This window comes from Erpetoichthys calabaricus, chromosome 17 (assembly GCF_900747795.2).
Source record: "Erpetoichthys calabaricus chromosome 17, fErpCal1.3, whole genome shotgun sequence".
NCBI lineage: Eukaryota > Metazoa > Chordata > Cladistia > Polypteriformes > Polypteridae > Erpetoichthys > Erpetoichthys calabaricus.
The window spans coordinates 50726892-50751251 of NC_041410.2; the positions used below are offsets into that span (position 1 = coordinate 50726892).

Below are 24360 nucleotides of genomic sequence, written 5' to 3' on the forward strand. Positions count from 1 at the left end.
CATGTCACAAACCTCACATCATCTCAAACTGGTTTCTTGAACATAACAATGAGGTCACTGTACTCAAATGGCCTCCACAGTCACCAGATCTCAATCCAATAGATAGATAGATAGATAGATAGATAGATAGATAGATAGATACTTTATTAATCCCAAGGGGAAATTCACAATCAATAGAGCACCTTTGGGATGTGGTGGAGTGGGAGTTCGGATTATGGATGTGCAGCCGACAAATCTGCAACAACTGTGTGAGGCTATCACGACAACATGGACCAAAATTCCTGAGGAATGTTTCTAACACCTTGTTGAGTGCAACCTGGTACATGCGAAGTGTACCTAATAAAGTGGCCAGTGAGCTTTTATATATATATATATATATATATATATATATATATATATATATATATATATATATATATAAAAGAAAAAGAGAAAAACCAAGAACAACATTTTGCTTTGGGCCCCAGTTTTTTGGCTTGAGGCAGCACAGTATACATGAATAAATTGTGTAATTTGTTACATTTCAATTCCATTTCTTTTCAGTTTTGTACTTAAATCTAACGGGATGAGAACATTCTAATTATAATTTTATTGTGTTCATAAATGCAAATGTAAAGATCTATTCTCAAAACAATTATTAGCTGTCAATTAATATTCCAAGTATACGCACATGAATAAATATAAAAAAGTTGTACCCCCAGCGCCACACGAAAAGTCTATTTAAATGAACCGAGGAGGTCCTTTCACGTGTGCTTTAATCGGCACGACGAGTCTGGTCGTCAAGGGGTACCGGAATCCCCCTCCAGGCCCCAAAGTGACGTATGGTGCTGCGGCTCTGCAAGTGGATGCTACTCCTCCAGGCTGTCAGTACGACGCGCTCACGTTCGCCAGTTCGGCTTGTGCCGGTTCTTGGCTCCAACCCCTTTCACGCATGCGTGCCACCACCCGCTCCCCTCCGCACGTAATCCAGGCCACGTTTGTCGCGCGCTCCTTTTTGGTTACATTGTATCAATCTTGCAACCCTAAAGGATACAAACGGACATCAAAATACAGTGTATTTGAGACACATCGGGAATGTGAAAACGCGGGATAGTGGCGGGTTTTGCAGCAGGGACTATGCAAGAGAAATACAGGGGGTGAACGCGGAGCCCGAAGAGCTCGGTCGGCCGATGTTTTTCAATTCCCAGCCTGTGATGGCTGCAGTCCAGTAAACTGGCCTTTCCCATTTTTCCCCTTCAGTTGGATTTCGTTTGGCATTCATTCCAAGTGATTTCACCACGACTCTGCTGGATTTTTTTTTGGTATCGTTCAGTTTCTATGGAGTGTACTTAAATATCCTCCGAGGATCGGGGTCTGAAAATGGGGTAAGTGACGGAATGTTGGCCCTTTTTGTGTCTCGTGAATGTTTACTTCTGCATGCTTTTACTAAAAGCCCTTTGTCTCGGGAGCACAGTTGTAAAAAATAACTGAAAAACGTAGCTGCGTTGGCTCGTATTTTTCTACGTCTCTTATTTAACATTCGTAAAGGTACAAAGAAGAGCCAAAACCGGAATGCGCTGCAGCTCGTTTTCTGGACGAAATCTTTTTCGCAAATGCTTTAATTTTGCACGCTCAGCTCCCGGACGCTGGGGGCTCAGTGATTCACAACACGCAGTCATCCTCTTAAAAATGAAGGTGAGAATAATGGGAAAGAAGGGCGAAACGACCGAAATAAATCAAGTAAACTGACGGCTTGTTCTCCAAGCGAGTCCCGTTTTAGTAGGTTTGCAGCATTACAGATTGTTTTATTTGCAGGGATCATCTGAACGCTGCCATTGTGTGCCATTTTATAACCGCCTGCCATGAAAGCGCCTGGACTTGACGCTACAGAATTAGCGGCAGATTGTGTCCGAGACGAGGCTGCCCCGTCCTTTTTTTGTATATAAAAAAGGGATTCGCGTTGTTCTTTTGACAGGAGGGTCATGTTTCGCCGGTGCAGATGGGCTTATATTAGGCCTTTTATTCAGGCTAGAGGGCAGATCGAACCGGGCTTCGCGTCGAGAGCACGGGGAAAAAAAATAACCGGCAGCAGCAGCCTTGTGTTATTCAGCCCTGGTAATAACTCAGCCTTAGATTTCATAGCCGATTCTTTAGTGTCGAAACGCCGACTTTGCCTTGCCGTTTGACCTGTGAATGCACGCTGGATCGATCTGGGGCCTGCCCTGTGCCCTACCCTGCCGTCACTTTTGGCTTTGAATGCCGCTGTAGAAGATAATGGAAAAATAAAAAATAGACTCGGGCTCTTGCATTGGATCTATCACTGCTTGGCATCCTTACCGCATGATCGTTGTTCACTTTTAATTTTCTATTGTCGACTTTATGAATAGGTTTATGACCTTTGTTTCGAAATTGAAAGCAAACCCCTTCCTGGAGAGTGAGGAGTGCATTGTGGCTGAGAGAATCAGCGTTTGCAGCCGTCACCACCGCGTTGCTTTGCTGCAAACTTTCACTCGAGTGCCATAGGAACTAGAAAGAGAGACTGCGTGGGCCTGTTTGTGGAGGAAGAAGAGGCGAGGAAAAGCCGTGGACTACGCCGGCTGCTGCTGTGAGTTTTAATCAGATTAATCGTCTGCCCAAATCAGAACTGGATTGTCTCGATGACCCCTTTCAGAGATGCGAGGCTCAGCAGCCGTAACAAGGGCACCATTGTTTTCAGATTTCCCTGAACGAAACCGTGTGGCATTGTGGAATAGCGATTAGGCGGCCGGCATTGGCAGCTCCAAATGTGTACGTGGAAGTGAGTAGATTGTTAAAAAGAAAAAAAAAAAAAAGAAATCGGACGCAATATTGTGAGGACGCCGCACGTGGGTTTACTGGTGCCTTTTATATTTCTAGATTCACCCTCATTATTATCAAGCTCCCCGCGGAAGTCGCGGTTTAGTAACAAGTACACATACACAAATAGGACTTTCCCGGTGGCTTTTAGTCCGTCCCGGTAGACATGAGCTCGTTTGCTTGTAATCGGGATGGGGTTGTTTGGCAGGCTTCAAACCCCCAGTACTGCCTGCGATCGGACGGACTAGGGAGCCATAAGTAAGCTTTTATTACGGGGAATTCCCCTCGTAACTGGCTGACAGGTTGAAAACGTAATCTGGTAGCTCAGACCCCGTCATATGACAGGTGCCAGCAGCTAATTCGAAGTCGAGCAATCAATCAGACGGTCAGTATGGACTAGTGGCAGGGTGCTGAACTAGCAGTTCATTCTCCACTTGGAGTTCACTAACTGGTATAGAAGTTTTTTGTGTCAGAACTGTATGGGAGCTCTCCATTTGTCATGATCACAGATAACTCTTGCACTGTATAAAGTGTGCTCCTCTCCAGCAGTGGTTCTTAAACTTAAAAAATGTTTCTATCCCGGACGCTATGTAAATTAAAAAATGTTAAGTAAATTAGAATATAATCCGTTATATGAAAAAAATATGCATAATGTAATGAAACTTTCTAAATCAATATAAATGTCCATTCTCAGTAAGGAGTGTGCTTGCATTGGATGACACAGATCATCAATGTTTGGTTTAAGGTTTCTTACAGAATAAGTTTGGTAATTTTCAAGTTGAAGTTATTACTTCACAAACATAGTACATGTAAACTTGCCATGCAAAATTGCATTCTAAAGATGAAGTGTTTTGTTATGTTTCACAGAGGTAAACATTAAACTCGCCAAATATGTTCCTTCTTTTAAGCCAAGACTGTTGATGACAATTGATCTGTTTACCTATTTTATTTTATTTTATTTTTTGAAGCATATTTGTTACAACAAATAGTAGCTGGAAATAATACTTTTATTGCATTTTCCTGAAACTATTATTCTTGTGGTAAGGATACGTTTTCTATTTGGGTGTGTACATTCTCGCATAAATACAGAAGTAAATCCCAACAAAACCAGCCACATGGCACAAATAGTTTACTGTGATTTGGTGTTTCAAGAGGAATTGGGGGGCAGAGGGGTGAACAGTTTTTGCACAGTTGTTGCACACTTTTGGTCTTTTAAAATTGCTGAATCTCATAATATTGGTGTGGGGTTGTTTTTTTGGTTCAGAAATTACATGTATAAACTATTTTACAAAATGTGTGCACTCACAAGATGCAGATCAATAATTGACTACTGTCTTGGCATGAAAAATGAACATGGTAAGTTTTTGTGCTTTTCCTCTGTGCCCCATATCCTCCAGTGTAAAGTGACAGGGCAGGGCAAGATATTTTTTTAAATTTACTGAAAGCACTTTACTTTAGGACACAATTTCACGTGACAAATGCATGTATACCTTGTGAGTGAAGAAATAACTTTGACTTGAAAAATATCAAACATATCCTTTAAAGTAGGCCTTAATGGAGTACTCCACCCAAAAATATTTTTATATGCTACTTACTTCTTTTATATGATACTTGTGCTCCTTGTGGGGAAATGTTAAATTGGGTTCTGCTGTATTAAAACAAATGTTGCACTTGTATGCAAAATCAAACAGATAATAAAATCTTAAATGTCAGTAAGGTAAGATTAAGAAGTCTAATGAAAACAAACCATGACATCTGCTGTATGATGCTGTGATGCTCAGGCATGCTTCTATAGTTATGTTCAGCCACAAATTGGTTGCACTTGTATAAATCACTACTTGTTTTAGATCTAATTTAATTTTTGTGTGATATCTTAATACATAATTCGCCTGGCTCCTCACTCACTCACTCACGCCTGTCTGAAGCCTTCTGCGCAGCTGCCCGAAAAACCTTACGAGACCAACATCCAACCCCAACATCGCGGCAGGCGGCGGATATATGGCCACAAAAATTCAAAGAGAAAGGCGACTTCGATTAAAGCTCTAGAGGCCTGAAAGGCGATTTCGACTACAGCTCGAGGCCTAATTACGCATTCTGATTCAATTACGCATTCATTCAATACACCTATATCAGGTTTGTGGTGCTTATACTTATTACTATTCCATATTGTACTGGAACATTCATCATTCAATATTATACTATAGGCCTGGAAAATTAATCAACTAACAGTACAAGCCTGTACAGTAACGAGTACAGCGGACTACAATCATTACAAAACAACTTCTTCGTTACTTACCATTTGTTCTTCATACACTGCTGACACAAACTCGTGCCCGTGTCATCTTATGTTGTCGAAACGGGCTCTTTGTCTAGTTTGGAATAAATAAAGGCATTGTAACCTTCTAAGAATATTTGCAGAAGGGGGTGACTTACTCTGAGTGTTGATCATTTTTTTGGACTCTTTGTTGCACACAGTTTTAACCAGAGTCTTGTCTTTTAAGAAGTAAAATGCATTGACTACTGTTAGCTAAATCTGCTGTTTACGTACATGTGTTATGGCATAAAAAAGTAACAGTTATCTTTATCAGGGTCCAAACATTACTGGCACTTGTTGTTTGATTAGCTTTCATGCAACCTTCATACTGGACTATGTGGTTTATTTTTAAATGGCTGTGTAAATCTTTGCTTGCAGTTATTTAAGTTTGTACAATATACTTATGAAAACATACTGTATTTCTAAATAATGGATGATTCTCCATTTTGGTACTTAAAACATCTGAAAAGTTTCAGGTGACCTTTGCTCAACATTATTTAAGAAACAAAATATGTTCGCACTTTTCACACTAACGGACATACATTGTTTGGAAGCCGACTCCTTAAAATTCATTCAGCATTTAGCATGTATTTAGTCCTGTGATATTTGTTGCTCTGATTTACCAGTGCACTCGAGCTTAGTGAATGTCTCTGTGCTTGATTACAACAGTCACTTGCTGTTTTGAGACATTTATAACTGGTGTAGTTTGATTTCTAACAGACTGGGAGTGCTAAATGGAATGCAATAATTGTCACATTCCATGATTAGTATATTGAGGCAGTCGTAGTTGTAATCGTGATTAATTGTGCAGCCCCAGTACTAATCACTATTCTGCTGTGTCTTCCTGAGCTAAAATGAATTGAATCAAATATCAGAACGGTAAAATTTCTTGTAGACAGTGGCAACAGGAGCATGAAGCATAAACTCACTGAGGCTTGGTCTCCGCCTGTTTGCTGGTAAGGTCCCAATGGTAGTGACACATCCAGCATTGGCGGCTACTGTCCTTTGATGTCATGCTAGCCTCACCAAGCATCATAGCACTGTGGAAAAAAAAGTCTGCTTAAGCCGAACACATGGCATATTTTTAGGGAAAATTTGGCAAACAAGATCACCAGTGAACCCAGCAAATTCGTTGAGAGAAATGCTCTGGCAAATTTCACCAATCCACACTATTTATAATGTAAATAGTTTAAACGTTCCCCAGTAATGGGTTGCTCCCTGTTTCCCCATTCTCTGATCCATCTCCTGGATTTTCTCTTAAGTGACTTTTTATTGATACCTGCTTTGTCTGGCCCAGAAAGTAAAGACCCATCTAGTCAGTTTTGTTACTGTTTAAAATGAAAATCATTTGGTTTATTTTAGTTATTTAGCACATGATATTGGATGTTAAGGAAAAAATAATAATAAACAGTAGTGAGAGAACAGAATGCAAGAACTCAGCTCTTATATTGAGGAAGGAATGACATTTACATTCACACTATAAGGAAAGTGTTTTCAAAGAGTGCAGTAGTGGCTTGGGGAAACTGGGAAGGCAAGCTCCAAAAAGTTTCATTCATCATGGCATATAAAGATGGACAAACTCGCTTGGTGTCCCATTGAGAGAAAAGGGCACCCCTGAAGCCGACAGCACATTATACAACTTCTAGTTGGAGGGAATGTCAAACTTGATGACTGCCATTGCTTATTTTGTCACCTTCTGATTACACAACTAGGAATTGCAGGGAATGACTGATTACCCACCACAGGATCTCCAAAGTGTCGTGAGCCCCTCAATTTATGGCCGTTCATTAAAGCGAGCAGTCTGACAACACCAGTGCTGTACAAAGGCTTTCCAGTCATTGGAAGTTGTCCTGAAATCTTGGCTCCTTTTTACATTCTTTCATGATATGATGAGCACAAGACATCAGACGGAAGAGCCTCTCTTGTGTTTGTCAGGACCAAAACACCTGTACAGTATTTATTATTCATCATGGGTGAAATCTGTGCACTCATTAGTTGTCAGTTCTCACACACACAGGCTCACCCCTACAACTTCTGTGTTAGGGCACTGACTGTGTCAAACCACACAACTGATGGTCCCAGGAGTGCGCAGTGGCTGCTGTCGGCTCATTCAGATTATGTAAGTGAAGTCTGGGACTGAAAATCTCTAGAGGAGCCGTGTAATATGACAGGGCATTTAGGTATTTACTTTATTTCTGCATGTGTGTGATAAGGATTTTTAAACCAGTTTGAAAGTCTGTGCAGGTTTGGGAGCTAAGAGGCGTAATGTGATTGTTTCTGGAAATTTTGTTTGTTTCTTATTCCTGCCACCAAGGTGTTAGATACTATCAGGTAGTCATTTATTACTACCAATTCTCATCTAATCAATTAGATGCATGGTGTGAACAGTCAGGACAGTGTTTCAGTCCATTGGTGTGCCTCTTTTGTCTGACGTGGGTAACACTGCACCAAACTAACCATTAAAGCACAGGTGATTGTTTAGCTTTTATTAGCTTGTAATTTGTAAATGTGATGGGATGCAACTTTCTTGCTGTTTTCAATTTTTAGAATCTCTTTAGTACTAGGGTGTTGTACCGTGTTAGCCATTATGAATGTAGAGAAAAGCCAAACAAAATGACACCTTTTATTGGCTAACTAAAAAGATTACAATATGCAGGCTTTCGAGGCAACTCAGGCCCCTTCTTCAGGCAAGATGTAATCTGTAAGTAACCTGAAGAAGGGGCCTGAGTTGCCTCGAAAGCTTGCATATTGTAATCTTTTTAGTTAGCCAATAAAAGGTGTCATTTTGCTTGGTTTTTCTCTAGAATCTCTTGTAACTCAGCATGGCTCTTTTACACCTAGCATTAAAATGTCATTTTGGTGGGCTGATCATTTGACCACATTAAAAAAGCAGGTGGAAATGACCTTGCAGTCAGATGACATGGAGTTGGCAAGAAATGTATGCCAACCATATTTAACATGGGTATAAATTCAAATGTGTTTTCTGTGCACATATGGTGTTCACATAAGCAGAAGTTGATTTGAATTTTACCCAATTAATGTGACATCATTTTCTTATCCTGATGTATCGAGGGCACTGGAGAGACATTTTTATGGCTGTTGTAAATCTGATCTTGCTAAATTATACCTGGATACAATCCCTGTACAAAGCTCTTGTTAACGCCAGGTGTGGAGGGGCACCTGCATAATGAAATAGTGATTAGTGCATTAAAAAGGCTATCTTTAGGAGCACAGAAGCATGGAAATCATTTTGCTTAATGAGGACTCGCTTTCTGTATCTACTTCATCCAGTTTAGGGTTTCAGGAGGCTAATCTCAGTGTTTCTTAGACTCTGAGTGTGGCTGTAAGGTTTTGCTCTGTTTTTACTTGAACTCCAATCCTAATTGAATGTTATTTCCCAGTTTCTGTTTTGAATTTAATGTAGAAATCACAAAACCAAGTGCCCACATTAGTGGGACTGCCCCTGAAGTAGTTGCATCTTTTCAGTATTCAGTGTTGTTTGTCTAGGTGTTTTCTCTGCTTGTTGTTAATTTTCATTATTATGATAAAGTAGGGGGCTTAGCCCCCTGTTCGCTTCACTCACCAACCCAAACCCAATGGCCTGCGCTATGCGCCAGCCACTTTGTATCTCTGCCGCTCACGTATGTGGATTTCACTTTCACCAAACAACAAATCTTTTAATTCTTGTGGATACGCCTCTTCATTGTGAAGAAACACTACTTTTCCCTGATGTGAACACGAATTAGACGATCTACAAGTCTCTTCGAACAATATATTTGATCTCTTTTTGCTGTTCCCTCTCCGTTATTTCACTGAGCAATAATTTCCATTTGTTTCCGCTAATGCGATCTTTACTATCAGTTTTTTGAGACTTTTGAATTTTAGTACTTTCATTATCTCTAACCTGCTCTGCATGTGTATCACACCAACTTTTTGCTGCTCTGACTCTCTCTCTCTTGCGCTTTTTCTCTTTTTCTTGCGCTCTCTCTCTCTCTCTCGCTGCACAGGGAGAGACTGAACTCGTGCGGAAATCATTGGCATGTATGAACCAGAAGGGAAACTGGTTTGTTCGTCACGCGAGTATGTGGTCGTGAACAGATGCAAAAGTTTGGAGAACTTTTTGGTCGTAACCCGATTTGTACGTGGTCCGAGACGTTCGTGATCCGAGGTTCCACTGTAGGGGCAAGATTGCGACTGAGCTTGCTATATGTGTAAAGCCTTTGTATGGGTACCGAGTTTACAATACTTTGCAAATGTGAAACTTTGCTGGAAAGTTGTCACACAGTGGTCTAGTTTGACATAACCTGTGATAACTAGTCGTGTAAATTGACATACGCCGGCAACAACAGTTATGTTTGATATGCCCTCTAACTAGATGTCTCATAATGTGACATCAGCATTTGTTTGTTTTATTTCTCTCTCTGCCTCACTTGTTGCTCCCCCTGTAGCATTCGCTGCTTCCCTGAGTCAAACCTAGGAAAACAGCCAATCCTCAGCAGTCGGGAATTGTTCAGGGTGATGCTTCTGGAGTCATCCTCAGTAAAACAGCAGAGGTGAAATGTGAACCTAGGATGTTGGATATTGCATACAGTCCTGTCTGAGAAGCTGAGGTAAAGGAAGAAAGTCCCCTCAGACAGCTGCTAACAAAGCTGCTAAGTGGTGGGCTTTGTTACACAATAACGGATGTCCTTGTTATCTTTGCTGTGCATGCACTATTGCTTACATTAGTCAAAATGTTTTCAAAATTTTTTGACTTTAGAGGAGATTCGAGGATAGAATGAAAAAGTAAGGGCAACTTACCCTTTAACACCAATAACTGTGAGTAGATGATCATAATAGTTCTATCATCTCTGCAGGTTGATGCACTTCTTATATTGTTCCACTAACTTCTTCATTCCTTAGGAGAAGAAGCTTTTTCGGTTGCTCCTGAATCCAGGTCTGTACTGCTTTCTTACCTCATCATGAAAGGTGAACCTGCAACCATGTAGAGCCTCTTAAAGTGGACAGATGATGTTATAACTGCATGTTGCTAAATTAGGGGTGTGTTGCCTCCACCATTGCAGCTGCTGCATTGGCACGTACATTGTCATGGAGCAGCAAGACTATTTTTTTTGAGCGCATTCCTCCTCTTTTGCTTCACATTGCAGGTTTTGGTTTCTCTGTAAGTACAGCAGATTATGTTGCACTGGTCACTGATTGTCTATGTTCTTGAAAATGTGCCAGAATTTGACCCTTCCTATCCCAAAAGAAGTTCATCATGAATTTCTTGGTGGAGGGCTGTCATTTGGATTTCTTAACTGGAGAAGAGGGGTGTTTCCACTGCATGTTTTGTCTTTTGCTTTTTTCTCTCCAGTGACAATCTGCACAAAAACACTTGTACCTTCTTTGTAATGTTTCAGGAATTGGGTTGCAACCTTCATGCTCTGTTGCTTGTGCAGATCAGTAAGCAGTTTGAGCACCCATCTTGTGCAAACTTTACAGTACCACAAGTCATCAAGTCTGGCATGTATAGATCCATAGCTGATATCCAAATGTGCAGCACTAGAAAACATCATAATCTGTTGAGCTTTTCTGTAGAACGTCTGGTGCAGCAGGAATTCTGGCAAGTTGTATTTTCCTTTGGCTCATGTCGTAGTGTTATGGCTGTGTCCAGATGGCACAATGCGGAGAAAAGGTACAAAGGTTGAACCGCAATGTTAAGGCACTTAAGCAGGCACTTCAATGTTAAGCAACTGTGATGGTCACAGAGTCCAGAAGCAAATAATTTACAAAATAAGCCCAAACAATGGTTCAATTCTATATATTTCTATACATCATCTCTCTCTGTAACCAGAATATTGCAGCAAGTTCTTAACTTTTTGAAAGATTTTGTGCCTGACTTTGTTATATCTTGTTTTCTTGTTTGAAATGGCCCTTGTGTTGCAGCATTTAGCATACCACACAGTAAAACATGATTATATAAATCTTTAAGTTGCTGATTACCACATACAAGTAAGAATTTCACTGTACTTTGTACATGTGACATTCAAATGAACAAGAAAATATTTGTAATTATGGGGGGTGTGTGTGTATATGTATGTATATATGTATATGTATATATGTATGTGTATATGTATGTATATATATATATATATATATATATATATATATATATACAGTGGTGTGAAAAACTATTTGCCCCCTTCCTGATTTCTTATTCTTTTGCATGTTTGTCACACAAAATGTTTCTGATCATCAAAAACATTTAACCATTAGTCAAATATAACACAAGTAAACACAAAATGCAGTTTTTAAATGATGGTTTTTATTATTTAGGGAGAAAAAAAATCCAAACCTACATGGCCCTGTGTGAAAAAGTAATTGCCCCCTTGTTAAAAAATAACCTAACTGTGGTGTATCACACCTGAGTTCAATTTCCGTAGCCACCCCCAGGCCTGATTACTGCCACACCTGTTTCAATCAAGAAATCACTTAAATAGGAGCTGCCTGACACAGAGAAGTAGACCAAAAGCACCTCAAAAGCTAGACATCATGCCAAGATCCAAAGAAATTCAGGAACAAATGAGAACAGAAGTAATTGAGATCTATCAGTCTGGTAAAGGTTATAAAGCCATCTCTAAAGCTTTGGGACTCCAGCGAACCACAGTGAGAGCCATTCTCCACAAATGGCAAAAACATGGAACAGTGGTGAACCTTCCCAGGAGTGGCCGGCCGACCAAAATTACCCCAAGAGCGCACAGACGACTCATCCGAGAGGTCACAAAAGACCCCAGGACAACGTCTAAAGAACTGCAGGCCTCACTTGCCTCAATTAAGGTCAGTGTTCACGACTCCACCATAAGAAAGAGACTGGGCAAAAACGGCCTGCATGGCAGATTTCCAAGACGCAAACCACTGTTAAGCAAAAAGAACATTAGGGCTCGTCTCAATTTTGCTAAGAAACATCTCAATGATTACCAAGACTTTTGGGAAAATACCTTGTGGACTGATGAGTCAAAAGTTGAACTTTTTGGAAGGCAAATGTCCCGTTACATCTGGCGTAAAAGGAACACAGCATTTCAGAAAAAGAACATCATACCAACAGTAAAATATGGTGGTGGTAGTGTGATGGTCTGGGGTTGTTTTGCTGCTTCAGGACCTGGAAGGCTTGCTGTGATAGATGGAACCATGAATTCTACTGTCTACCAAAAAATCCTGAAGGAGAATGTCCGGCCATCTGTTCGTCAACTCAAGCTGAAGCGATCTTGGGTGCTGCAACAGGACAATGACCCAAAACACACCAGCAAATCCACCTCTGAATGGCTGAAGAAAAACAAAATGAAGACTTTGGAGTGGCCTAGTCAAAGTCCTGACCTGAATCCAATTGAGATGCTATGGCATGACCTTAAAAAGGCGGTTCATGCCAGAAAACCCTCAAATAAAGCTGAATTACAACAATTTTGCAAAGATGAGTGGGCCAAAATTCCTCCAGAGCGCTGTAAAAGACTCATTGCAAGTTATCGCAAACGCTTGATTGCAGTTATTGCTGCTAAGGGTGGCCCAACCAGTTATTAGGTTCAGGGGGCAATTACTTTTTCACACAGGGCCATGTAGGTTTGGATTTTTTTTTCTCCCTAAATAATAAAAACCACCATTTACAAACTGCATTTTGTGTTTACTTGTGTTATATTTGACTAATGGTTAAATGTGTTTGATGATCAGAAACATTTTGTGTGACAAACATGCAAAAGAATAAGAAATCAGGAAGGGGGCAAATAGTTTTTCACACCACTGTATATATATATATAATGTCTGCAGATAACAGTGACATATTACGTACTGATTATATTTTCAACACACTACAGATTTTGTTTTCTCCAAAACATTTTAAAAGTGTGTATATATAGTAATGGACTTCTAGGAATCTGTCAACAAAAGGAAACCACCTCTTTAGAATAAGAAAATGGCTAAAATAAGCTAGAAATTTAATAACATATTTTCTGCACTGCACTGTGATGTTGAATTCAAGGAAAAAAGCCCTGTGGAATGATTGGCCACAATTCAGCCATTTATGGTTATTTGCTTTGACATTGCACAATTCACCACAATTTCCTTATTCAAGCTCATCAGGGAAAATTTTTAGAATTCATTGGGTTGAGTTTTCAGAAGCAATGTGTTCTGTAAATTAAAAAGCAGACTCATTTGTTAACTACTTTTTCTCCTTTGAGTGTGCTGTTCAGAAGAAACTAGTCAGAGAAGAAATAGACATAATTTTCTCTTATATGGTATCTGAAAGACACTGACAGTAGCTGAATTGAACTGATAAATAGAAGGTAAAAAGTTGGCAAATATTAAAGTTGAAATAGTCGCATGGTTTTCAAGTTCACTCCTTAACACCATTTTGTGGGTTGTGAGGTGATTGTTGTGTCTCCAGAATGTCATCTTTGACTTTTAATCTTGGAGATCACAGTACTGAAGAGAAGGCTTTGTCCATACCAAGAGTAGATATTTGTCATTTATCATGTTGCACAAATAAAACTTGGAATAGTCCTTTAATCACATTTTATACTTGGACTTGAAGAAACAATATTGGAGTCTTTCAAAAATCAAATGGCAAACTTCATAAACTTCAGGAGATATTTGACTCTGTTTTCTTGTATTTAAAAGAATTTAAATTAATTGTCTTCAGAGCCGTTAAACCGCAGAGAGGCAGGACCGCAAGCTCTGTCAATGGGCTCCAAGATACAAGAACCCCAGCCTAAGAAAGAGCTGCTTGTATTAAACAATCTTAGAGGATTTATTTCCATGAAATATAAGACTTGTGCACAAATTGTTGGTCCAGCTTTTCTCTGGGTTATCTTTTGAAGTAAATGTGAATCTTCTCTGTAACTGAACTGGCTGTAGAAAGTGAAAATACAGTCCAATATGCGACAACCTCCTTTTCACCTTCGTTCACTTGTTTCACAAGTGGCTCTCCATCACTGGCTCCATGAAAAGGAAAACACATCTGCGTTAACATGTGGTTTAAATGGATGGTGTTGAACAGAAAAATGTAAAGACTGCAATTGCATAAATGATATAGCGAGTCTTGAATTTGTGTCTTTTTGTCTATAATGCCATTACAGCACTGCATGATGGGTTACCAATGTAAACTTGCGAGCCCAGTTGTAATACCTGAGCACTTTATCTGCCCATTTTATTGCCTGAGACTCTTCCTTTTCAATAGTAGAATAATTACATTCCCTGGGCAATAATGTACTGCTTAAATACATAATGGCGTGTTCCTGATCATCATCAACCTTCAATGATTCAGTACAGACAACAGACTTGCTTATTTAGTTCTGTTGCTAAAAAAAAAATGCACGAACTGGGTCATATACAGTAACTCTGGGAGCTTCTCATTGTTTAGAATCCTCCTACTTTACTCTTGGCTCATCCCTTTGTATAAAAGCACTCTGAAAGTGCTTTTTTATTTAAATCAGCGTTTTAAGAGTGTTACCATTCATTTCAATGGAACAAGCATTTGGCTGAAACTGCCTCAACGCAGGAGTTTTCAAAACCACTGCCTGTTAACACACTGTTCTGATCTAGCGTTAGCATTAGTTTGTGCTTTTATTTTTTTATTTTGCCAGTTTGTTTGTTTTCCAGCTGATGTTGGGGAGTTCAACTGCAGTGAAGTGCTGCAAAATCCCAGTGCATTGGAATTTTTCTTGTATAAGGAAATAGTACACCAGAGTGACAGTAATAGTCAGTCAGTCAAATTTTATTAATATACAGCAGTGTTTTTAATTTTTTTTTCTCATGACCTAATCTTACCCTTCTTAGTGTCTTGGTGGCCAGAATCATGATTTGCCGCCGACAGTCATTCAGGGGTGTGGGGTATTCGGGGTTTCACCTTGGAGACTCACCACCGACAGTCATAGTGGAGCAATGTTGATTGATCAAACTGCCCACTGTGAGGTACTTCACAAACCATTCGTGACCATGTACCATGGACACAAACGCTGGCAATCACGACCAACCCATAGTTCAAGAAACAATGATCTAGAACATTTCACAGTTAGCATCATTATGATAGTGGCATTACAAATTTCTTAATCCCCATGAAAGAAAGGTCTAATATGTCAGTGACAAGGAAGGTAAGGAAAATCTAAACCTTCCTAAGCCAGCACTGGATGAGTAATGAACAAAATAAAAGTGGCCTATATTATTTTCCACAAGTTAAAAATAATACAAAGGCAACTTTAAAAGAAAAAATAAAACAATAAACTGGAGTGTATGTTTCATTGTGAATTTTGAATATTTATTTGACTAAAGAAATGTTTTTAGCTTAGATTTAGCTGTCCTGAGTCTTGTAACTATATATGAAGGTGATTCCATAAATAGGGTGCTTCATAAGTGTGATTTCTTTATTTTCCGATGTGGGAAATTTAAAAAAAAAATTCTACTAAAGTAACTGAAGCAGGTTGGTGTTATTGTCAATCCAATATTGAGGCCCAAAACCATACAAAGCTTTATAGGTGAGCAGAAATATTTTATAATCATTATGGAGTTTTACTGAAGTAAATATTCCCCTTTACACATGGAACCTCAGAAATCCTAAAATATGTCCAATATCTAAGTACATTTCCAAGTACACAAAGGAGCAATCAAGCACGTCACTCACATCCTTTATGCTTGGTCATCAGCGTATGTTCATGAGGACCCAGTGATAGTTTATATGATTTTCCTGGCAGTTGTCTGATGTTCTTCACTATAAGCCATTCCAAGAAATGTCTTGGAATTATGCTTAAGATTTTGTAAGTACAATTTTTAGATTGGATTACAAAATAAGAGGACAGACATTTTAAGTACTTCTGAAGAAAAAGGCTTGAATTTGTAACACACTCGTCAGTGTGTACATCCAGATAGTGTATGGAAATAATTTAAAGGGCTAATAGGAAGTACAAGACATGGAATGTTCTCCTTCAAGATATACTTCACTCTACCCTTTTCAGTTTTGGTTCCATGTTAGGCAAAAGACACCACAGCAGTGTCGGAAAGTCAACTAGACTCCTTCAGAACTAGAGTTTGGTCTAAAAGAAAATATTTGTAAGAATCTTTTCCGTTTAAGATAACTCCGGTGAAGCAGTGTAGTGGACAGTAGCTCTTTGGAGGCCCTCAAAATCTGTGTAGCTGGTATTTTGCTAGTTAGCTCAACAATCCTTATTCAACTATGTTAGGCATAATAGCCATCTCTTGTTCTGGGGAAATTACCTTTGGACTGAACCTTGAAATATACTGGAGAATTTTTGGGATACCCTACATGCATGTAAGGGATTAGTATTCCCTGTAATCCTATAAAAATATCCTGGTGGGGTGTGTGTTTGCATACTCGGGCAGTTGGTTTCAGGCAAGTTTAGACATTACAGGTAGTCCCAAGGTGACGGACATCCGACCTACGACTTACGAAAGAGGATGCAGCTGCGACGCATGCGCCTCAGTAACTGCCGCTCCGTCAGCTTTGGCCTGGAGATGCTGCAAGCGGTGGCTGGAGGGGGGCGATTTTGCTGCTTGCGCAGTGTAGTGTCCCTCGGGTGGCTCCCGGCGACAAGTGGTGACCCATGGTCCATAGTCACCGGGGCCACAGCTATCACTCGTGTGCAGGATGATGGTTCGCTGCCCACCAACTACACCGCCGCAGCTACTGCTCCAGACTGGACTCAGGCTGGATGGAGCGGAGGGGGGTGTTTCACTGCCTGCCCAGCACACACGGCTGGTAATGCTGCAAGCGGTGACCCGGTTGTGGCTATACAGGGTGGCAGGGGTAGCATTGTAGTGTGCCTCGGATGGCTGCCTGTTGAATTGGGGTTGGGCGATTCACCACCCGCCTTTGGCCGCACCGTGTTCGTTCTCGGTGGGCGGACACTGCAGGCAGCATACTGTAGTGGAGGTGACTGTGAGGTGGACTGGTGATGAACCGCCTGTCGAGCCCCCATTCAGTCTCAATAGTAAGCCTGCTTGTACTGTTACGCACATAGCAGGACGTTGTCTCTCGTCAGTGCATCAGACGTGTTGACGACTGGTGCCTTCCTGCTGTGATAGCGTGTATAGTACTGTGCAGAAGAGCTCATCTTAATCTTTTGTCTTCACCCTTCAACAATGTCTCTGAAACACAAATCTGATGCAAGTGCTGGTGATACAGTAAAGAAGAGAAAAACCATCACCATTGAAAATAAATTAGAAATAATAAAAAGGTCAGAGAGAGGTGAAACCCCATCATTCATTGGCAGAGCAGTTGGTTACAGTCGGTCAACAATAGCATTTATTAAAATAATGTACCTGTTCTAACTTACATACAAATTCAACTTAAATACAAACCCACAGTCCCTATCTCGTACGTAACCCGGGGACTGCCTGTACTGAGAATAGTTTGGTTATTTCAACATGCATGGCAGGCTTTTTCTCCATTAATTGCTCCTTGTAAGGAAGTGTTGACTTCAGTAATGGTTCTCTCTGGGGAGTATGTCCTTCCCCCACTCCTCTCATGCTTCCTTCATTACCTTTTGATGTGCAAGTTCTGGGTACCACAAACTGCTCTTTTAATAGTGGGACTTTTTCCTGTTCCCTGAATTGAGAGTTCTTTGATAGTCATTTCAGAATTTGGCTAATTATAGCTAGCCCTTTTGTTAGCTTTTATTCTCTCTTTCTGCTTCAGGTTCTCTCTGATGGATATTTTGAAACTTAAGCCCTATTTGGATGGGATTAGTTTTACACCAGAAGGCAAGGTAAAGTAATTTTTATCAGAGGACCTCTTGAATGTTTGTCCTTTCCATAATCACTCAAATGACAGAATTTTTCTGTCATGTCAATTCACACATGACTAGTGTAGCCTGGTGATATATTTCTGAACCTTGTATTGAAGGAAAAAACTGTCATTTTTACAGTAACAAGATTTGTAAACATACAATCAGTAACAATTCAATGACAGTAGCAATTGAGACGTACAGTAACTAAAATTCAGATGTCCTCCGATAATGATTACTTTACCCTACCTCCTGTTGTAAAACTAGTCCCATCTGAACAGGGCTTTTGTTGCAGTTGTAGTAGTAGTAGTATTTAAGTGGTGCGTTCAAATGAGTTACTCACCAAAATTAGCTTGTAGTGATGGTCAAAAAAAATTTCTTGCAGAATGGAGATGTTTCTTATATAATATGGTCTATAGTGACCAATGCGGAGGTACTCAAATTGTCACTACAAATATAAATGTAATGACAGGAGGCAGGTCCACAAGTCAAATATTCATTACAGTCTGAGTGTACCACTTTCTTTTGTAACAGTATTTTTTGAAAGTGGTTTATTTAACCATATTTTAGTAGAAGTGTGTTCTTACCGTAAGATTGGACGACCCAACATGTGGATTATGGGCATGAGTAATGGGAGATTATGTCATGGACATTTTTGTACTTTTTTTCTTTTTCCAGGATTGGTAACCATATGCGCTTATTATTTCAGTTGTTATCTCCATTCTACTTGAAAACATGACTTTAAAAATTTTTCTTGGCTATCACCATAAACATGGTGTAGAGTATCCTTTAACATTTTTGTGATATATTGTACTACCCTGACCAGGAAGGTTAGAAGACACAAGACCACCTTGAAACAAAAACAAGAGCATTGGGCCAAGAACAAATCTTACAGACTGAACAGCTCAATGAACTTTTATCACTTGCATCAAAGACGTACTGTGAATTGATAAAAGAAGCTAATTTTATCAAACAGGACTTTCTAACAGATTTCAAGGCTTCTCAGAAAAACAGTGTGGCTTGGTCATTGAATTGAATGAAAAGGCAGCAGCAAGGTTTGCTTTTCCGTGTGCCTTGAGTGTTAAAAAGTTATTAGATACAGTAATCCCTCCTCCATCGCGGGGGTTGCGTTCCAGAGCCACCCGCGAAATAAGAAAATCTGCGAAGTAGAAACCATATGTTTATATGGTTATTTTTATATTGTCATGCTTGGGTCACAGATTTGCGCAGAAACACAGGAGGTTGTAGAGAGACAGGAACGTTATTCAAACACTGCAAACAAACATTTGTCTCTTTTTCAAAAGTTTAAACTGTGCTCCATGACAAGACAGACATGACAGTTCTGTCTCACAATTAAAAGAATGCAAACATATCTTCCTCTTCAAAGGAAACAGAGAGGAAAGCAAACAAATCAATAGGGCTGTTTGGCTTAAGTATGCGAAGCAACGCCGGTACAAAGCTGTTGAAGGCGGCAGCTCACACCCTCTCCGTCAGGAGGAGGGAGGGAGGGAGGGAGGGAGGGAGGGAGGGAGAGAGAGAGAGAGAGAGAGAGAGAGAGAGAGAGAGAGAAACAAAGTCAAAAATCAATACGTGCCCTTTGAGCTTTTAAGTATGCGAAGCACCGTGCAGCATGTCGCTTCAGGAAGCAGCTGCACACAGAAGGTAGCAACGTGAAGATAATCTTTCAGCATTTTTAGACAAGCGTCCGTATCGTCTAGGTGTGCGAACAGCCCCCCTGCTCACACCCCCTTCGTCAGGATCACAGAAAGTCAGCGCAAGAAAGAGAAAGAAAAGTAAGTTGGGTAGCTTCTCAGCCATCTGCCAATAGCGTCCCTTGTATGAAATCAACTGGGCAAACCAACTAAGGAAGCATGTACCAGAAATTAAAAGACCCATTGTCCTCAGAAATCCGCGAAGCAGCAAAAAATCCGCGATATATATTTAAATATGCTTACATATAAAATCCGCGATAGAGTGAAGCCGCGAAGCGCGATATAGCGAGGGATCACTGTATTCTAAAATTATTTATAGCTTACAGATGGCACTTTGCCGTTACCTTGATAGCACTTTGGGGTTTAGACTTGTTACTGACTTTGAATGCTGATGTTTTTCTCCCAAGACAAAAGAAAAAAACACAAAAAATATAACTGTCAAGTAGCCCTGGTTTGTGTGAGCACATCATTTTAATGGAGTGGTGTGACACCCACAGGGATGCTCTTTGACCTTCTAAAGGCTTGAACAGTGACATGGCGCTTTAAAAATAATTGGAGGCTGTAAAATTCAGCTGTGCATTACACTCTGATTGATGGTGCATTATTGGCACTTTTTAATGTGTCTTTAGAGCTTAGTCTATGGCTGCTCATAATAAAGGCACTACTGAATGTGTCCTTTATCAGAGTCTGCTATTTTGCAGAAGCCAAAGATTGCAGGGAAGATGTCAGTATAGCTGTGTGCCTCAACAGCTCAAGTAACTGTGGTCTCTCACACTCTTGAGATATGTGGTTAAAAACAGTCATCTAAACTGCTGGAGCTGTCCTATCTGAGGACCAGCAAATGACTATTTTCAATTTACAGCTTAACCTGCGGTGAGGAGCCTACAGTCAAGCGGAAAGTGAAAAACCACCACCAAGCTGCAGGGAGGACTACTCAGGGTGTGGGTGTAAACCCTTTGATGTGCAACTGTAAGAAATAAAAGGCTAAAGGAGACTATTGCAGTGGGAGACAGAAGTGCACAAGGTGGGTGGATGGACACTTTTTATTTGAGAGTGTGCTTATATTGGAAGGGTTTGGTAAACTTGTCTTGTGTGTCACACGGTCAATGGTCCATGCGGTTGTGCTCTTGGTAATGATGTCACTGTGGCTTTTTTGGTTTTATGCTAATCTGCTAGTAGAAGTGACACCCAGAAGGGTAAAAGCTGGGGCCTCGTTGTAAAGACATATAAATACAAGTATCTTCACCACTGAATGCATTATGACTGTTGGCTTTGCTTGCATGTCTTAACACTCCAGTTTCTGTGGAGAGTACAGAAGCTTGTGTTGCTGCCTTGCAACACTTACTGCTAAAGTCTGAGAAATACATTCAAGACAGAAACCAGGAAGTGCCTCACTGCTGTTGACACAGATGCAATGACATGATTTCTTTAAGGAAACACCTTGATTACCGACTGAGACAAAAAAACTGAAGCTGGCATCATGTTACACATCTTCTAGTCGGAAGAGATGTCGAATTGATGGCTCGTCACTTGAGGATGTCAGATTGTGTAACTTGAAATCACAGGGGATCCCAAAGTGTCGTAATCTTGCGCTTTTTTATGACTACCATTAATGTGCTTCCTGAATGAGCTGGTGCTGTATGATTGCTTTCCAGGTATGTGGAGTTCGGTCTCAATCTCTGCCCTTTTTTCCATTCTGTAGTGGTATGTAAAACACAAGATATTAGACAGACGAACCTCTTTTCTCCTTGCACGGTCCAAAACATACACTACCCCTGTTTACTTGAGGCTGCGTCTCATGCATTGTACTTCCATTTGAGTGCTCATTGGTTTTTCATCTCTTGTGGACATAGGCCTGTCCCTTTAAATTAAAGCCATTTGATTTTGTCAAGCCAAGTTACAGACTAGGTGGACCGTGTCACTGCGTATTTTACACTACATGATCGATTGTTATAGGAGTGTGCCACAACTACCTCAGAATCTTAAGATTGGCTGATAAATTGCTGGAGAAATCATGTAGTGAGCAAGGTGACTTAGTGGCCTGGTGTTGATGAATGTGGTATATGCCTTGAGGTTCATATCCCATCCAGGACTGGCCCCTGGCCCTGTGACCAGAGCTGCTGGGCCAGCCATGAAAACCCTGTAAATGCTATGTTTGGAAAATTATCAAATGAATATTAGGGCTTTATGAAATGTTTCATTTTACCATTTTTCTCTTGTTTTTTTATTTAGTTTTTTTGGATTTTTACCCTTTTGTTCTGTGTAAAAGTATGTATAACAGGGTACAGAAACATCAATTGCAAAATGGTACTGTGTGTTCTTTTTATTGAAATTGCAAAGATTTCACATAGGCATACCCGGTAACAGCAAGACTTTCAGGGCATAAATCGGTGGGGGGGGGGGGGGGGCATTAGTGAATAAATGGATTGAAGTTCTGGGCATAGTTAACAATATACAGTGTATTTTAATTCTAAATAAAACTGCAATTTGCACCCTAAAGCATCTTAATTCACCAAACAGAAAGTCCTTATTCTTATGCACTTAATCAGTGCAAATTGTTGTAACTTGGAGTTGTGCTCATTGGCTGACTTGGTGTGCCCTGAATTTTGCAGTCAAGATTGTATTTCTTGATTTTTTTTTTTTTTTGGGATGATGTTGGGACACCTAATGCTGGTTACTTCAACAATTTCCCTATAAGTCCGATGCAAATGGCTAACCAACCTGCTTTTACTTACATAGATAAAGTACAACAGGATTTTTCTAAAGAGTAGCAGAGCGAACATGTTATCCGGATATGATTGGCTAGATTGCCCAATGTTTACTATGATCAGGATTTTTGTATTTTCCTTATTCTGTGTGCCTCATTTTTATGTGTCAATTCCATGATTCCATCAGTGTTCTCTACACAACATAAATCATAGAATGCTCAGAGGAGATAGATGTGTTGAGCAGTCACCTCTCATTTAATAGCGTTCTTATGTGGTTACAACCAAATTATAAATTTATATCCAGAGGTTTGCATTTTATGTATAAACTCATTAAAATTCTTGTGGCTGGATATTCTTCTTCTCTCTGGAGATTATTGTTATAATCAGTTTGCTTTTAATTTTTTTTCTGTTTTTCCCTGCACTATTTATATGTTTTTTTTATTCATTTGTTCTTTTTTTAATTTACTTTTCGTGATGTAGTACTAGTGTACTGGCCTCACTGAATCTCCTGTTCAATTATCCAGCAAGCTAAACACCTTCATGCAATAATTCCCGGAACCACGAAGTGATGTAGAGAATGTTTAATTACAAAAATGGTGTGAAACTGTAAATACAAATACAAACAAACACTAATAAGTACTTGTATAAGTAACATAGAGTAAATACAGCAGCATTTATAACTAAGAGCTTAACAGCCAAAGGCTCAGTAAATTTATGTAATGAAATACAACATTTACTTTGACACTCCTTAACCAAAGTTACTTAAACAAAGACTATAAAACTAGAAAAAAGAGAACTTACAGGGAATGCCTTCACAAGGGCTAACTAAGCAGGATGGCGAAGGATTGTTTGAGAGTACAAACACAGAGGTAATAAACACACCATGCTTACTGCTGCTGCACTCACTTCCTACTTCCTGCCTCCTGTCACATGGCTTCCTGCTTGCAGCAGTAGCATTAGGATTTTTATATTAGGATTACAAAGGTTTGCAAAAACAATTAGAACCAGAACACTCCCCGTCTGGTATCTTTAAGATACCACCAAAAACTGAGCCAAATACTTTAATCTGGTGATAAAAGAAAAACCAGTTCTGAAATAGGCCTGTAAAGGATTTTTGTTGCTCCTTGCTGAACTATCTTTATCTCGACCTTCCTTATTAATCCATCTTTGCTAGGAACAGCCTTCATTATTATTCCCATAGGCCACTCATTCCTCCTGACTTACTTTTCCTTCAGAAGGACAACATCACCTTCTTTGATGTCAGGCCTTTTATTTTGTTCTTCTGGAATTTTCTTTAGTGGAAGGCGAAGGAAGGGAGGTCCAGTAATCCATGTTGAACTGGAAAGCTTGGAGGCTGAAATGGAGCGGGAACCATGATCAGCAGGATTTTGATCTGTTGGCACATAATGCCACTGTTTAGGTTTAGAAGACTGCCGGATTCGTTGCACCCGATTATTTACATAGACACTAAAGCGTCTGGATTGATTGTGAATATAACCCAAACCACTTTACTATCTGTATAAAAACTAGTGGAGTTTAGCTGGAGATCTATTTCCTCACTGACAACTTCCGCAATCTCCACAGCTAGCACCGCAGCACATAGCTCCAGCCTGGGCACTGTAAGTTCAGGTCGGGGGGCAAGTCTTGCCTTGCCGAGGACAAAGCCCACATCTATTTGCTTGTCATGGCTTAGAAATTTGAGATAAGCCACAGCAGCAATGGCATTAACAGAGGCATCTGAAAAAATGCACAGCTCAATGTGCAGGGCATTAGAAGGTGGAATAGCAGAATATATACGGGGTATTTGAATGCCTCTGAGGCACTGCAGTGAACTCTGCCATTGCACCCATTGTTCATGCATGCCTTCTGGAAGGTTGGTGTCCCAATCACTGCCGTGTCTCGAGAGTTCTCTAAGTAGTAAGCGCCCCCGGATAGTCACTGGTGCCAGGAAACCCAGCGGGTCAAAAAGACTATTGACCGTGGAGAGTACTCCTCTGCGGGTATATGGTCTCTCAGTTTCAGGTGCATAAAATGTAAAAATGTCTGAC

General features: G+C 40.1%; 1 protein-coding gene across 2 annotated transcripts in view; it reads left to right on the plus strand.

Moving 5' to 3' along the window:
* The first annotated feature begins 958 nt into the window (after positions 1 to 958).
* The window catches only part of LOC114668250 (zinc finger protein 609-like), a 281456-nt gene continuing 258054 nt past the window's right edge, over positions 959 to 24360 (plus strand). For both annotated transcript variants that reach the window (XM_028823923.2, XM_028823924.2), the window contains exon 1: positions 959 to 1364. The gene's annotated coding sequence lies outside the window, so the exon portion shown is untranslated. The remainder of the gene's footprint in view (positions 1365 to 24360) is intronic.